General features: G+C 37.7%; 1 non-coding gene across 1 annotated transcript; it reads right to left on the bottom strand.

The window, feature by feature from the left end:
* Window positions 1-12,432: 12,432 nt before the first annotated feature.
* On the bottom strand, window positions 12,433-12,539 carry LOC127746225 (small nucleolar RNA R71). The gene has a single exon (XR_008007845.1). It is a non-coding gene; the product is annotated as a small nucleolar RNA R71 (small nucleolar RNA).
* Between the last annotated feature and the right edge of the window lie 638 nt (window positions 12,540-13,177).

The raw sequence follows: 13,177 nt of genomic DNA, 5'->3' as shown, positions 1-13,177 counted from the left end.
TGCATGGATATCTGTACTTGTGGGCTTAGCATCATGAGGGGTTACAGAGAGGAATCCAAAGTGGTAAGATTCTTAAGAGGTTTGAGTGATCGATTCTCCACTATAAGATATCATTGTCTCTGTCTTACAACAAGAAAGACAATTGAACATGGGTGATGTTTCAGACACCTAGACATAGCATTGATTAGATAAGCAACACTACCTTACCCATCCAACAAAGGTATATAATACATCATATCATTATCAGTTTTTAGCCCAACCTTCTAGGTCATTGACTCAGGAGCTACAAATCATGCAGCCTATTCACACAAGTCTTTCCAAAGAATCTACAAAATTAACCCTGTCATTATCAACATGCCAGATGGAACAAAAATAGTTGCAAACCTGGCAGGAACCATCATTTTTCTTAACAATTTACAACTGTTTTATGTTTTCTATATTCCAACTTTTAAATTCAATTTGATTTCTGTTTCAAAATTAACCCCAGACTCTAAATGTCAACTACTTTTTTGATGAAAATGGTTGTGCAATTTAGAAAAAGAAAACCTTGAAGACAATTGGTGTAGCTGAATAGAGAAGTAGACTATATGCATTTCAGAATCTTTAACCTGTTCAAGCTACATCATATTCAGCATGCATCAATGTAATAACACCTCAGTCATCATCTCTTGATCATTCTGCATTATGGCATATTAGGTTAGGGAATTTGCAAAATCATAGAACAAAAGAAATGCAAAAGACTGACACAAAAATTGTTGTCGGTCTAGAATTTCTCTTATAGAAATTAGAATTTCGTTTAAGCATAGCTCCAAACTAACAAACAACTCTCACATCAAATTAAATTTGGTTGTCACAAGTAACAAATCTAAAATAAGAATTAACCGAAGTATTTAGACTTTGGGTCGTCTCACAAGAAATTGCAATGAAGTGCTCAATTATTGGCTATAAAGTATGTTTTGGGGTTTTTTTTATAAGAGACATGAAAGATAAATGACAAGGAAGTAAACTAACAGCTAAAAGGTCTTGGCAAAGGTTGGTGGTCAAGGATCTCTATCCTTATCACTAACCACAACATGAGAATTGGCAAGAATCAACCTCATTAAGTCATCCTCTAACTAATAAAGGAAAGTCAAATGAGCTATGTCAATCCAAGTCCATAAGTCCTAGGTCTCCACCAGTTCAATTAGTGAGATCTAGGGTTAATGGCTCCCAATCATCAATCACTTGGACATTAGCAACTCAAGAGTTCCTAAATTACCTTCCCAAGCCAAGAGCATAAAATTCTATTCTAAAGCCCAACCAAGCATTTTGTCAAACACTTGGTGGGTACAAAAGGAAAGCATGGTAAAGTGCAAGAATAGTAAATCTATCAACTACCAATTGTAAAAAAAGTAAATTCACAACTCAAATCAACAATTAAAAGAACATCAAACATTAAATTTCATTAAATGTAAATCAAATTCAACATAAGCATTCATAAACATAAAAGAGACATAAAAGTAAAATTGACAAGAAAACTAAGAGGAATAGAGTAGTAGTAACAAGAAATTGTAAAGGAAACAAGATGAAATCAAGAAATCATATCTAGATCTAAGATGGATTAACCTAACCTAACCTAACCTAATTCTAGAGAGAAAAGGGAGCCTCTCTCTCTAGAAACTAACCTACATGATGCCTAAAAAACAAAACAATTGCTCCCCCCTTGCCCAAGCTTGAATTCTTCATGAAATAACATTGAAAATGAGTTGGATTGGGCCCAAAATGCTATAGAAATCGCTGGCCACGAATTGCTTAAAGTGGACCCACGTGTAGCATCGGCACGCATGCGTACATGGCGCGTGCGCGTTCCTATACGCGATGAAACTATGGCAAATTTTATATCATTTCGAAGCCCCAGATGTTAGCTTTCCAACGCAACTGAAACCGCCTCATTTGGACCTTTGTAGATCAAGTTATGGTTGATTGAGTGCCAGAAGGTCAGGCTTGACAGCTTTACGGTTCCTTCATTTCTTTATGAGTTCTCCCACTTTGCGTGCTTTTCTCCTCACTTCTTCCATCCAATACTTGCCTCATGAACCTGAAATCACTCAACAAACGTAGCAAGGCATCGAATGAAAATAAAGTGAGTTAAATTTAGCTATTTTAAGGCTTAAAAAACATGTTTTCACACTTAAGCACAAATCTAGGGAGAATTACAAAACCATGCTATTTCATTAAATAAATGTGAGAAAAGGTAATAAAATCTCCCAAAATAAGCACAAGATAAACCACAAAATTTGGGTTTATCAAAGACATACACTGATTTACAATTTTAATACTGTAATAAGCCATGTGATTCTTGTCATTATGCCAAGCAAAAGAGAAGTTCCTTTGTACTAAGAATTACTCAAAGCAAACACATATTTGACATTGTACACATTGACATTTGGAGCCCAATAAATACTATTTTAATTTTTGGTTTTAAGTACTTCTTGATTGTAATAGAAAATAAAAGCAGGTTCACTTGGACCTATATCATGAAAGGAAAAGGTGAAGCTGTTGTATTCGTTCAAAATTTTGTCAAACTGATTGAAACTCAATTTGGCGCCATCAACAAGAAGATTAGAATAGATAATGGGCTTGATTTAAACTAAATTCTTTCTATGCTTTAAAAGGGATCATACATAAAAAATCATATGTTTAAACACCTCAACAAAATGGTATATTTGAGAAAAAATATCAGCACATTTTGAAAATCACTAGAGCACTGATGTTTCACTCCAACTTATTACCAAAGAAATTTTGGAATTATGCTATGGCACGTTCAGTTCATTTGATAAAAAGAATTTCCAACATTATTTTACACAATCTTTCCCTTTATCAAATTTTGTATAATAAAATACCAGATATATCTTGCCTCAGAATTTTTGGGTGTTCGCATCCATGACGAGCGGATAAATGTCGGTCAAGATTACCAAAAATAAATTTCCAAATCAAAGTCGCAAGTATAGTCTTAATCGACGAGATTTTCGTTAATCAGAGGTAAAAAATGTGTCACAATTAAATTCAATAACCGGGTGTAGAATCCCGAGTCGTTTCCCTAAGAGTTGACACAACATGAAATTATTGGTTGTGATTTTTCTGGAGATTTTTGAAGCTGAGAACAAGAAAAATAAATAACTAGAATATTAAAGCAACAGTTAACTATCAAGAGTTGGTAATTAATCAATGTAAAAAGCCTTGGTTCAGGGTGAGAACCAGAATTTCTATCCTTATTGTCTTGCTCAAATGTGATTGTAAAAGCTCATTGCTCTCACTTAGTTATCCTCTAGCGATTGAAGGAAAGTCAAGTGAAATGATTAACTTTAGCTTACAAGTCCTAGTCACTTCATAAAGAGGAACTAGAGTTGGTGAGTTTCAAGCTAATTAACAATATTCAAGTATTACCCTTCAACACTTGAATATAACAATTCAAGTGGCTCCAATTACTCAACCCCAAATTAAGTAAGGAAATCAACTCCATGATATTGGATGACATTTCCTCAAAAACTTGCTGAGCAAAAATAAAAGACATGATAAAAACTAGAAAATAATCCAATTCAAATTACCACTAAGAGTAATCAACAAGAACAAAACAAGCAATCACAATAAACATGGAAATAACTCAATGCATTAACAAAATCCAATAGTAACAAGATCCAAACATAAATTCAAGTAACCAAATAGAAACGAATACTAGAGAAATTAAAGAAGAAATTATAAGAAAAATGACTAGAAATGAAGGTAACCACAACTTCTCTCCAGATCTAATCGCAAGTAAACTAAGAAAAACCAAAAACCTTAGAGAGAAGTGGGAGTTTCTCTCACTAGAATTCAAAACTCAAAAACTAAGCTAAAGTGAAAAGTGCCTTCAGTCTCAACTCCATCCCAGCCTCTAGTTTACATTTTCGGGCTTGAAACTAGGCCAAAATTAGCCCAGAAATCGCCCCCAGCGTATTCCTTTAATTGCAGCACGTGACGCTCGTCACGCGTATGCGTCAGCCACGTGTATGCATTAGTCACGCATACGCATTGCTTGGAAAATGGCTTGATCACGTGTACACTTCAACCATGCGCGCGTGTCGCCTCCAGCTTCTCAAATATTCAAATTCTTGTGTTCCTTCCACTTTAGCATGCTTCCTCATCATCCTTTATACCATTCATACTCTATAAATCCTGTAATCACTTACTGCACATATCACGGCATCGGATGATAATAACAGAGGATTAAAAATTAGCGATTTAAAGGCCTAGGAAGCATGTTTTCAATTATAGCACGAAATTAGGAAGGAAACTTAAAAACATGCAATTTACATGAATAAGTGTGAGAATAATTGATAAAATCCATTCAATTCAATCCAAATATACCATAAAATAGTGATTTATCAATCTCTCCATACTTAAATATTAGAATGTCCTCATGCTAAGCTCAAGGGAAACAAAAGAGTGAAGGAAAAATATTGAGACTTATGCAATGCAACTTATCTATATAAATGCAACTACATGAGAAATGCTTCTACCTACTTGGTTAAAAGTAAATAAATTCTCCAAGAACAAACATAAACTAGATTCCACTAATTCAAATATCAAAATGAAGTACAAGTAGACTTGTAAGAAGAAAGCTTGTGAAAGCCAGGAACAAAGAATCGAGCACCGAACCTTCACCGGAAGTGTATACACTCTGATCACTCTATTGTTTTAGGGTCCATTCTCTCAGTTCTCTACTAATCTTTCTTTTTAAGGCTTGCTCTTCTTCTACAAATCAACAAAAATTTAATGCACGAATACACATATCAAGAGGTCTTTTCAAGGGTTGTAATGGGGTTAAGGGAGGAATGTATTTGGTTATGTGGACTAAAATTCAAATCCTTGATTAGCCTAAACTTCCCACCTAACCTAAGACACTCCATGTAATTACAATGCAAATCCTAACTACCCATTGACTATTTCTCCACAAATTCATGGACCTTAATATCTTTTGAGTACAAATCATATGTATTGATTCAATTATTTACCTTGGGGCATTTTGTCCCCTTTTTATTTCTTTCTTTTTTTCTCTTCTTTTCTCTTTTTTTTTTGATATGCATATATGGTGGGGAATATAGCATATAAGAATATAAAATACCCAATTCCCAAATTAAAAATTCTCCAAACCCAAATTTTCCACACTTAAATTGTGCATATTCTCACTAATCTAAGCTAACCAAGGATTCAAATTAAGGACATTCATTATTTTCTGCTTAGAGTGAGTGATGTGCTAAAATAAAGAATAAATGGGATAAAATAGGGTCAACATTGGTTTGCAAGGGATGATGAAATGGTAAGGCCATATGAGTATGTAAGCTATAGTGAAACAAAGGCCTCAATCACATAAGTTCATGCATACATCCAACAATGAAAATATAGAATCAAGCAAGACAAAGATCACAGTCTTAGAGAGAAAAACACACACCAAAATAAAACATTGGTTGATAAGATGCAACCAATCAAATATGTTCAAAAAGCTCACTAGGCTTGTGTGTTCAAACTCTAAAACCATGTTCCAAATTAAATTTCTTCAGGCAAGTTCAACAAAATTTTAATTCAAATTAGTGAAATACCCTAAAAAAGTTTATTGGAAAAGAATTCATCACTTAAACCAAGTAGTACCTAAATGCAAGTAACTAACTACACATGCAAGTTATCCTATTGATGAGCGAATATTTTATACGCTTTTTGGCATCATTTTCATATAGTTTTTAGTGTGTTTTGTTTAGTTTTTATTAAGTTTTTATAGGTTTTAGTTTTAAATTCACATTTTTGGATTCTTCTATGAGTTTTTGTGTTTTTCTACAATTTCAGGTAATTTCTGGCTGAAATTGAGGAGCTGGAGCAGAAGTGTGATTCAGAGACAAAGAAAGCACTGCAGATGTTGTCTGGATCTGACCTCCTTGCACTCAGAAGAGCTTTTCTGGAGTAATAGAAGTCCAAATGAAGCATTCTCAACTGTTATGGAAAGCTGACTTCCAGAGCTTTCTATAAATGTATAATAGTTTATACTTTGTTTCAGATTAGAAGGCCCAAAACTGGCGTCCAACGCCAGCTTCCTGCCCCCTTCCAGGCGTCCAGCGCCCACAAAGCAGAGCCCAGTGTCCAAACGCCCAGAGAGGATCTCCTAGCCAGTGTTCAACACCCTAGGAGCCTCATAGCACGTGGATCTCATCAAAGATCAGCCCAAACACTCACCAAGTGGGCCCCAGAAATAAATTTTAGCACTAAAAAGATTGTTTTACCCGTACTAGTCATTAGTTTAGTATTTAAAGTAGAAAATCACTTTTTGTTAAGGATCTTCAGCCACTTTACACATTTTTATCATTGTATTTTCCTTTCAATATGAGTTTCTAAACCTCCTAAGTTGAGGGGAGGAGTCCTGTTGAGTCCTATAAATTAATAAAAGTGTTACTGTTTCTCTTCGATCTGTGTTTGATTAATTCTAAGATGTATATTTGTTCTTCAACATGGTGAATAGGATGATCAGTGACAATCAGCTCTGTTCATCATACTAAGACAAACGTGCCTGACAAACACCCGTGTCTACTTGGGTTCGTGTGAATACTTCGGTGGAAAGCATTGAACTGCCAACTTGATTATACATCTCTCAGATGGCTAATCCACGACTTCATTGGGGACTTCTCGAGACACCAGTTCGGCTGATTTCTGAGGAGATTAGGGTCTCTATGGTAGAAGCTAGAACCCAAAGATACAGCATTCTCTGATCCGGAAGATCTGACCTTGTCTGTGGCGCTTTGAGTAGGATCGTTAAGGAGAATGGATTGTACGAGCTTCACCCTCAATCAGAATGGATCCACACTAATGCTGGAGTTCAGATCTGGAGGAGTATTGATGACCTCACAATAAAGACGTTGATCACATATAGCCTTCCATTGAAGAAAATCACTCACAAGCAAAGAAAACAGTAATATCAGAGTTAATTCAGAAAGACAAAGCAACTCTAATCCTTAACTATATTCCTATTATTAATTTTAATTTATACAATATTGCCCTTGCATCAATCCAACTGAATTCTGATTTGCCTAACTAAGATCTCCAAGATAATCATAGCTTGCTTCAAACCACAATCCTCGTAAGATCGACCCTGACTCACTCAGGTATTACTTGGACGACCCAGTGCACTTGCTGGTACAGCTGTATGAACGTGTGGGATTCGTGCACCACCTATCTAACAAAAAAAAAAATAAAAATATTGGTGTTGAGAGAAAAGAGAGTTGCTACCTTCGGAAGTCAGTTACCGACCTCCTCACACTTAATGCCTAGCACGGTTATACTGCCATCAGTGATCCACAAGGTGGATCTGGGATCGCCACTTCTAATGGTCAAATGATGGGGGGACAGGGGCGCCTCCATGTCCATATCTTGATCGCTCGCATCGCCATTAATGGAAGTAGAGTCTGAGATGTCGGGTTCCTCCATAGGTGGGTTAGTAAACCCAATGAGCTTCTTCAAGTAGTCATAGCAGCGCTTGTTGCGTCGCTCCATCTGCTCAATTCTCCAGCCTTGCTGGGCTACCTTCTCGATGAGCTCAAGTAACAACTGGTGGGTGCATGGTGGTGGTGCATGTGGTGTCGATGAAGGTGCAGCAAAGGATGAAGGAGCTTCGAAAGATGGGTCTTCATTCCGGCTCACAGGTGATGCTGGAGGCCTGATATATTTTCTATTCGGGACGAATTCGTCATCCCTAGGAATCATGGTCTTCACATCCCGAACCTGGTAGAAAACTCCCACCGCAGACACCAAGTCCATAACCAATGCGAAAAAAGGTTGGTTGCCAACTATTTGCACCCACCCCATGGCTTGTCGGATAAGTCGTGGAAAGTTGAGAGGTTTCTCTGTGAGGATGCACCAAATAAGAATGGCCATGTCTGCAGTGATGGTGGATTTATGAGTGCTCGGCAAGATATAGTGGGATATGATCTGTGCCTGCACTCAAGCCTCCATAGTGAGCCCCTGTGCTGAGATGCCTTTGGGTTGAGCCTTGGCTCTTCGAGGGATCCACTCGCTTCCGGGTTGTGCAATGACCCTAAGAATGAGATCCTAGTTAAGGTCGAATCTCTTGCGCTTGATGCCAAGGGATCTTAGGCTAGTTTCGCTAGCCTTTTTCTTTTGTTTTTAGTAGTTTTATGCACTTTCTTGTGCCATAAATAAGCATTTGGATTAAAAGTTCATACACACCTTAATTCATTCAAACATAGTTAATTTGATGCTTTTTCATGAGATTTATGCCATAATTACTTGTATGCTAAGAATGATTCAATCTCTCAAGATATTAGCAATACTTTGATGCATGTATTGCTTGATGATAGGTGAAGAAAGGCATGGAAAGAAGTTGAAGAATGGCCATAGAAAGAAGGAGGAGAAGCAATGTTGCTGGCCAAAGTTGGACCACCAACGGTGCCTCAAACGTTGGATGAATGATAGTAAAGTTTGCTGCATAATTCTAGTGCCAACGTTGGAGGGAACATTGGTGAGCCATCGTTACCTCCAACGTCTTCGAATGTTTTCAAAAACTAGAGCTAGAGAAATTTTGGGTGATGCGTATGCGTCGATGACGCGTACGCGTGGATATGTAAACCTCCAGCACGCATGAGCTGTGCGCACGTGTAGATTGGCAAAATTCACCTTCGATGCGTACGTGTTGTTGACCAAATGCTACCTCCAACATCCGCAACGAGTGATGAGCGGATAATTTATACGCTTTTTGGCATTATTTTTAGATAGTTTTTAATAGGATTTAGCTACTTTTTAGTATATTTTTATTAGTTTTTAAGTAAAATTCATAATTCTGGACTTTACTATGATTTTGTGTATTTTTCTATGATTTCAGGTATTTTCTGGTTGAAATTGAGGGACCTGAGCAAAAATATGATTTAGAGGCTGAAAAAGGACTGCTGATGTTGTTGGATTCTGACCTCCCTGCACTCCAAATGGCGCGCTCTCAATTGCGTTGGAAAGTAGATATCCAGGGCTTTTCAGCAATATATAATAGTTCATACTTTGCTCAAGTTTTGGCGATGAAAACTGGCGTTCAAACTCCAACTTCCTGCCCTATTCTCGCGTTAAATGCCAGAAACAGGATACAAGCTGGAGTTAAACACCCAAACTAGCATAAAAGCTGGCGTTTAACTCTAAGAAAAGTCTTTACACATGAAAGCTTCAATGCTCAGTCCAAGCACACACCAAGTGGGCTCGGAAGTGGATTTCTGCATTATTTACTTATTTCTGTAAACCCTAGTAACTAGTCTAATATAAATAGGACCTTTTACTATTGTATTAGACATCTTTGGATTATCCTTAGATCATCTTTGGACTTTTGGAACATCTTTGGATCATTTTTAGTCCTTAGACATTAGGGGCTGGCCTCACGGCCATGCCTGGACCTTCGTCACTTATGTATATTCAATGGTGGAGTTTCTACATCTCATAAATTAAGGTGTGGAGCTCTGCTATTCCTCGACTATTAATGCAAAGTACTATTGTTCTTCTATTCAATTTACGCTTATTCTTATTCTAAGATATTCATTCGTACCCAAGAACATGATGAATGTGATGATTATGTGACACTCATCACCATTCTCAACCTATGAACGCGTGCTTGACAACCACTCCGTTCTACATGAGAAAAGCTTGAATGTATATCTCTTGGATTCCTGGTCCATGATGCATGGTTGTCTCTCCTGACAACAGAGCCTTCCATTCCATGAGATCAGAGTCTTCGTGGTATAAGCTAGAATCAATTGGCAACATTCTTGAGATCCGGAAAGTCTACAATGCATCTCCATACGCTTATCTGAAATTCCTACCAATGAATTACATAAGTATCTCTATCTTTATTTTATGTTGATTTACCTTTTAATTATCAAAACTTCATAACCATTTGAATCCGCTTGACTGAGATTTACAAGATGACCATAGCTTGCTTCAAGCCGACAATCTCCGTGGGATCGACCCTTACTCACGTAAGGTTTATTACTTGGACGACCCAGTGCACTTGCTGGTTAGTTGTGTGAAGTTGTGAAAAAGAGTTGAGATTACAATTGTGCGTACCAAGTTGTTGGCGCCATTGAGATCACAATTTCGTGCACCAACGAGCAACCCAAAATTGGATTTGGAAAAATTGCATCGGCACGTACGCGTGGATGCAGATTTTGGCCAGACATGCAAACGCGTGAGCGACGCACACGCGCAAAATGCTGTTTTGACGCGTACGCGTGGGCGACGCGCACGCGTTGGTGGAAAAACGTTGGTACACCAACGTTAAGTTAAACGTTGGCGCCAACGCTTATTCCTTTAGAAATCCTTTCTCAAGCCAACACTCAACGTTTTCTTGCAAATGTTGAGGCCAACATTGACAACAGCAACAGTAGAAGTTAGCACCTATGCAGATCAAAAATGTGATTTGCCAATTGCCACTCTTCAACATCACTAAGACCCATTCTTGCTTGCTTCAACAAGACCAAAAAGCCCAATCTAAATGACTTGAAGATCAATTGAAGAAAGTGTATAAATAGCTTAGAGTTTAAGTTAAAAAGGGGGCTGAAGACACTGATACTGAAACTTTGCCCAATTTCCCTTTCTCTGTAACTTTATCTTCTGCAATGTATTTTTTAATTTTGTTTTCCATTCTGAGAGCTATAAACAACTAAACCCCTTTCATTGGGTTAGGGAGCTCTGTATAATTCAATGGATCAATATTAGTTTTCATTCTTCTTCTTCTTTCTTTTCTCTTGATTTTTCTAGAAAGCTTTCAGTCTTCATCCAATTGGATAGTTATCTTGGAAAAGAAGCTATTCATAATTGGATCTCCTCTGAACCTTGGAAGAGGAATGAGGAGATCATGCTAGAAATGCTTTCTCACATTGGATTAGATTGGGGTTTGGATGGACACCGTGACATGTAATCCTACCAACACTTTGATCTACGAATATGTGTGGTATAATCAGTGACCATACTTCATCTCTTCCCATGAGCACTTAAATCAAGGAATTGGGCAATTGTTCATGCTTAGAGAGATTAGATTGCCAAGGAATTGGGATCTAATCACTTAAGATTGCCAAGGAGATTAATAAATGCATTAATTGAGGAAGAGATGAAAATGAATTTGATCCGGAGAATTATCACATCTCTTGACCCCAATGAGCTTCCCCATCTCTGATCTACCCATTCTTTTACACTCTGTCTTTAATTTGATGCTTAATTTTCCTATTCCCATTGAATTTTTTGCAATTTAAGTTTCTGCACTTTAATTCCCTGCAATTTCCCTTCTCCCTTGTAATTTCAGCTATTTACATTTCTTGCTCTTTAAGTTTCCTGCCAATTTTACTTTCTGCGACCTAAATTCAAATTCTAATTTCGTTCAACTAGAACAATTCTCTAATTAAAATTGATCAACCAACCAATCCCTGTGGGATTTGACCTCACTCTATTGTGAGTTTTTACTTGACGACAATCTGGTGCACTTGCCGGTAGGAAATTTGTTGAGAGACAAATTTTTGTGCATCAAGTTTATGGTGCCGTTGCCGGGGATTGATTTTGTATTGACAATTACTAAATTGGAGGATAACTAGATTGAGAATTTTTCTTTTCTTTTGTTAATTGAATTTTAATTTCAGTTGTTTAATTTTACTTTCTACAATTTTTGCTATTTCTCTTTATATTTCCTTACTTTCTAGCAAGCTAACCCACTAACCATTTGATAAATGCTCTAACCAAGCTAACTATACTTTGTTTTAGTGGATTCTGCACTTGCTATTTCGTGTACTTGTTCATTGTATGACAAGTAGAAGAAGGAAAACTTTAACCTCCTTTGATAGTGAACCGGAGAGGACCTTCCTTAGATTAAGGAGGGAATCAAGAGGAAAGAAGGCTATTGGTACTGAGGAAGAGGAGGAAGACTTGGATATAAACATGGAGGATGATATGAAAAACCATCACGAATGAGAGGTAAACAATCATGGGAGAGGAGGTGCAGCTAACCCTGCTGGACAAGAGAGGAGAGTGCTGGGTTCCTACATTAATCCCAATCCTAGGAATTGTGGGAGCAGCATTTAAAAGCTAACCATCCATGTTAATAACTTCAAATTGAAGCCTCAACTCATCACTCTCATCCAAAACAATTGTTCTTTCAGAGGAAGTGCTCAAGAAGACCCTAATCAGCATCTCACTACATTCCTAAGGATCTGTGATACAGTAAAATCAAATGGAGTTCATCCTGATGCCTACAGATTGCTTCTGTTCCCAGTCTCTCTAAGAGATAAAGCATCCAAGTGGTTAGAATCATTTACAAAGAAAAGCCTCACAACTTGGGAAGATGTAGTGAATAAATTCTTGGCAAGGTTCCATCTCCCACAAAGAATCAATAGGCTGAGAGCAGAGGTTCAAACATTTAGGCAGCAGGATGGTGAAACCTTGTATGAAGCATGGGAAAGATTCAAGGACTTGACAAGGAAATACCCCCAGATATGTTCAATGAGTGGGTGCAACTGCATATCTTTTATGAAGGGTTCTCACATGAATCAAAGAAAGCTGTAGACCATTCATCTGGAGGTTCCCTCAACAAGAAAAAAACTATTGAAGAGGCCATAGATGTCATAGAAACAATGGCTGATGATGTGTGAGCATCTTTCCTATCTTTTCCTAGTGAATTTGCATCTAAATTGTTGAGTTTAATAAAGAATTAATTATAATTTAGCCACTATGGAAGCTATTTTGAGTTTTGTGCAATACTATTTATTTTAGGTAGCATTCGGCTGGAATTTGATGGAGTTTCTACAGCAAAAGAATCAAAGGAGATAGCAGCGAGAAGCGACGCGTACGCATGACTGACGTGTACGCGTGATTTGGAGCTTTCCATGGTGACGCGTGCGCGTGACTGACGCGTACGCGTGATTTGAAGATTTGCTCAGCGACGCGTACACGTGCCTGACGCGTCCGCGTGACTTGCGAAGAAGACCAACGACGCGTACGGGTGACTGACGCATACGCGTGACATGCGCCACGTGTAGAAAATGCAGAAAAACGCTGGAGGCGATTTCTGGGCTGTTTTGACCTAGTTTCCAGCCCAGAAAACACAGATTAGAAGCTGCAGAATGGACAAAACAAGTGG

Source organism: Arachis duranensis, chromosome 3 (assembly GCF_000817695.3).
Source record: "Arachis duranensis cultivar V14167 chromosome 3, aradu.V14167.gnm2.J7QH, whole genome shotgun sequence".
NCBI lineage: Eukaryota > Viridiplantae > Streptophyta > Magnoliopsida > Fabales > Fabaceae > Arachis > Arachis duranensis.
Note: the sequence above shows the minus strand (reverse complement) of the source record. Positions and strands in the feature narration are given on the sequence as shown.